Source organism: Etheostoma spectabile, chromosome 6, assembly GCF_008692095.1.
Source record: "Etheostoma spectabile isolate EspeVRDwgs_2016 chromosome 6, UIUC_Espe_1.0, whole genome shotgun sequence".
Taxonomy (NCBI): Eukaryota; Metazoa; Chordata; class Actinopteri; order Perciformes; family Percidae; genus Etheostoma; species Etheostoma spectabile.
The window spans coordinates 26,086,998-26,091,792 of NC_045738.1; positions in this window are offsets into that span (position 1 = coordinate 26,086,998).

Here is a 4,795-nt window from a genome sequence, read left to right on the forward strand (position 1 = left end):
CCGAAACCTTCATCTCCACACACCCTCCACCCGCCACATCCTCATCTGTCTCCACACAATTTCCTCCATTGCTGCCTTGCTCTCCATCCTGAGACTGGCAGATCATTTTTCCAGTCCCTTACAGAGAAGATCCTATCTCTTCTCCTCAACACCTATGAGCATTAGCCAAGATTTACACTTTTTGTTTGGGAGAAATACTGAAAGTCTATCTTGTAGCCACTGAAGTCAATTTATACCCACATGACACCAGCAGTGTGAGGTAGCCCTTTAAAGCTACAGTGCGTGGTATCTGTAGCCCCCATGATGAATTCTAAGCAATGGCAACCTCACTGTTGCTGCATCCACATGACACAAGCCTTCTGTAATCGCGCACCACCCCCATCCCTCCTCCATGCAGTTACTTGTAGCCAAGGAGGACACAAAAAATTCAAAAAACATGGACTTTTCATAAGAGGGGAATTATCTTCACTCGAGTTTCTGCACACGAAAGTTAAAGGACGCCACAATCTTCTGAACATACTCACAGTGAGAAGTCCAGAGAGCGTTGTGTGGAGCTGATAGTCTTAATTAGCGTTGTAGCAACTCAGAATGTAACAGACTGTCATTAATATAAAAACGTCACGCACTAAAGCTTTAAAAAAGTGCATAAAGGTCAAGACCACTAAAATCATCATCATCATCACTTTATTTATAAAGCGCTTTCACATCAGCAGTAGCTGAACAAAGTGCTGTACATGAAGGCAGCAAACACAGATAAAAATAACAATCCCAATATCATAAAATAATAAACTGGGTGAAGATCTACCCAATAACACCATATAAAACCAGATAAGATCAAGTCTCAGTTTGGGTTAAAGCCAAAGTGTAGAAATGAGTTTTAAGAAGAGTTTTAAAAATCGGTAATGAGGAAGCCTGACGAATGGTCAAAGGTAAGGCATTCCATAACTTAGGAGCACAAACAGAAAAGGCCCTGTCCCCTCTAAGCTTCCGCTTGGATCCGGGGACGACCAGGAGCAACTGGTCAGCCGACCCGAGTGACCGGGAGGAGTGTAGCGGTTGAGTAGCTGAGTTAATAAGACGGGGCAAGACCGTTTAAAGCTTTAAAAGTAATCAAGAGGATTTTAAATGGACTCTAAATGCACAGGCAGCCAGTGAAGTAAGCCAGGACGGAGTGATGTTTCTCTCTTCCGGGTTCCAGTCAAAACCCGTGCAGCAGCATTCTGGACTACTGCAGACGTGCGAGTAGGATTTACTGAGTCCAAAATAAAGAATTACAGTAATCCAGCCGTAAAGAAATGAAGGCATGGATTACGGTTTCTAACTGCTGCCTGTAAAGGAAAGGTTTCACCTTTACCAGCTTCCTCAGATGAAAAAAACTTAATTTGACTGTGGCATTGATTTGGCTGCCCAGTTTAAAATCACTGTCCAGTCTAAAACCAAGATTTAATACTGTTGGTTTAAGATATAGGCTAGAGGGCCCAGCTCAGTAGGGGGACTCGAGCCACCAGGTCCAAACATTATCACCTCTGTTTTCTTTTTTATTAAATTTAAAAAGTTTAAGGCCTCCATGCTTTAATATCCTCCAGACATGCTAAAAGAGGTGTAATAGAACAGGTGTCATGTCGTTTTAAGGGTCTCATAATCTGGCAGTCGTCTGCATAACAATGGAAAGAAATACCATGTTTTCTAAGAATAGACCCAAAAGGAAGCAGATACAATGAAAAAAGCAAGGGACCTAAAATTGAACCCTGGGGAACACCACATGACAGTGGAGCAGCATGGGATTCAAACTCAGCCATTTGAACATGAAATGTTCTGTCAGACAGGTAGGATCTAAACCACTCCAGGACAGTGCCACAGAGGCCTACTTGGTGCTGTAACCTTGAGATTAAAATGCTGTGGTCTACAGTATCAAAGGCAGCGGTAAGGTCCAACAGGACCAAGATTACATTATTACCGGAATCGCATGCCAAGAGGATGTCATTGCAGACCTTCAACAGTGCTGACTCCGTGCTGTGTAGGGTTTTAAATCCAGATTGAAAAACCTCTGATAAACCCTGCTCATCAAGAAAAGACTTTAGTTGTAGATACACAATTTTCTCCAAGATTTTAGATACAAATGGGAGCTTGGATATTGGCCTAAAATTATTCAACACAGTAGGATCTAAACCAGGTTTCTTTATCAGGGGTGTCACTACAGCATGCTTAAAGTCTGCAGGAACCACACCGGATGACAGGCTACCATTTACAATAGCAAGTACCCAGTACCAAATAGTGGGAAAAACTTCTTTAAACAGCCTTGGTGGAAGAACATCACAGGGAGAGCCAGAAGGCTTAATATGAGTAACCACATCCTTCAAATGTGATAGCGTCACAGGCTCAAATTGATTAAAAACAACAGGGCAAGCAGCACAAACAGAGGGATCTAAACCAGTATAACAGTTGAGCGCCCTCGCAGAGGCGACCTTATCAATAAAAAATTGCATAAAATTGTTACAGAGTGCAATGGAGGATTCCAAACCAGCAGTTTGTGGAGCGTTAAAAAGAGAGTCAATAGTACTAAAAAGCATTCGTGGATTCTGGGCGTGAGATGAAAAAATATTAGAGAAATACTCTTTTCTTGCCTCTTTAACAGCATTCTGGTAGTTTCGCCAGCAATCTTTAAAAATCTGAAAGGACACTTGCAATTTATCTGATTTCCACTTACGCTCAGCTCTGCGACATTCCTGTCTGACAGCTCGAGTCCCGGCATTAAGCCACAGTTCAGGTTTAGTTCTGGTTTGCCTAACCTTTAATGGCGCCACCGAGTCCAGGACAGCTTTACAGGAAGACTGGAACCAGGTACTGAGCTCCTGGTCATCAGACATATTAGGAGGACAGAGCTGGTCAAAAGCCATGGAGAATTGCGTGGCAGTGGAGGGGTTAATAATCCGATAGCTTCGTGCAGGCACCGGAGTTTTGATCACAGCATGGGCAAAAACAGTCTCAAATGTCACAGGCATATGATCAGAAAATACAGCGTCATGTGTCTCTAGGTTTAACACAGGCAAACCGTAAGACAGAACTAGATCTAAAGTGTGCCCTTTTTCATGTGTAATTGTACGTAGGGACTGTACATACTGTACATACTGTTAAATAAATACACATACTGTTGAGAAATTGAGGGGTGGTGGGGAGAAGTAAACATTGATAAGTGGATATGAGAACCTGCATAAGAGTCCAACTTTGTTCGCAAAAAGAATTCCTCTCATTTCTGGACACAGCTGTGACAAATGAGTCACACCTGCAGAGCTGCTTCTTGTGGGCGAGAGGATGAGTCACCCATCAACCTGCAACCAGATGGAACTGTCGCGTTGATCCGACTGGAAGATATTTTGGACAGAGATGTGTTAAGAGTTACCTGATGTGAGGTTCTTAATAACGATATGTTGGGGATCTTTCTGTGTAGGCAGAATCTTTAAATTGAGTTTTAAATTTGCTTTAAAATAAGAAGCAGTAAGTATTTTGTCCCAATTCAGGGTCTAATGACAGGGCATTAAAGTTATTTGGGGTGTCCAGGGTTTGGAAAGTTAAGGGAAAACATGGAGATTGGTGGCCAGAGAACTGAACAACAGGGCCGGGGCCCTCAGATGGTCAGTCAACAATTTGGAATATGGAAAATTGTGTGATTTATATTCACTCTGCCTGTAGTATGCAATATGCATTGTGTGAGTCACCATTTACACAACATGTGGTATCTCTTATGCTGACAAGAAAAATAGACATTGGACTACACAGTCATAATAATACCCTTCACATTAGATATAGTTCAGATTTTGAGTATTTTTGAGGAGGGGTGATCATTCCAAAATACAATGCCGTGTTTTGAATTTGCTACTGCTGATTCCACCTCTGACGGATGTTTTTCATAGCCTGTTCCATAGCAACAGCGAATGAGGTGCATGGGTATTGTTGGATCTAGAGCCATCCACAACATCAAACTGAAAGAAAAAAACAGGATTTCTCACAATGCTGAGAAAATTAAAACTCTTAGTCATAAATGATATTATTGTTGCATTATCCAAGAGATTTGCAAGCTTCTATTTTAAGAAAAATTGAGGAAATAAGACATTTTTTGTAATAGGACTATAAAAAAGGCAAAGACTCTTTGGTCTAAAACAAAATATCTTAACAACAGCTGCCTAGATTGCTGCGGAACTCTGTCTCTCTTAATGCATTTATTCATTTATTTTACACAAAATCAATTGAGTTATACATTCATAATACATTTTAATAGAAGATTCTACAAAGTTGCCACTATCTGTGACTTTGCTCATGGACAGAGTTCACACGTGGGGTTTAACTTTGGTTAACTTTGACATTGAAACTTACAATAAGCGCATTCAAACGAGATGATACAACCCAGAAACAACAAAATCATCACACACTGCTTGAGGTGCTACATTAAAAAACAATAAAAGCTTGGCTTCTGTGGGTGGAGGTCCAGTCTGAACAGATTAGCTTTTAGTCTGTGACAGAAGATGTGGAGAGTCTAGACGAGATGACAAGAGCCAAGACATGGATGAGAAAGGACGTGTCCTCCTGTCTGATCTTGAAGAATTATACTGTAGGAAAAGGTTGTCAGTTTTTTTGTTTTTTTTACATATTTAAGAAATAAACAGTGACAATTACAAACAATACACTGAAACGAGAACACGTCCCAGTGCCAATAAAATAATGTTACATAATAATAATTAAACAGAGGAAAGATGGGAGAGAGGGAGACTAAACACCACACTCAGAAACAGACACACAC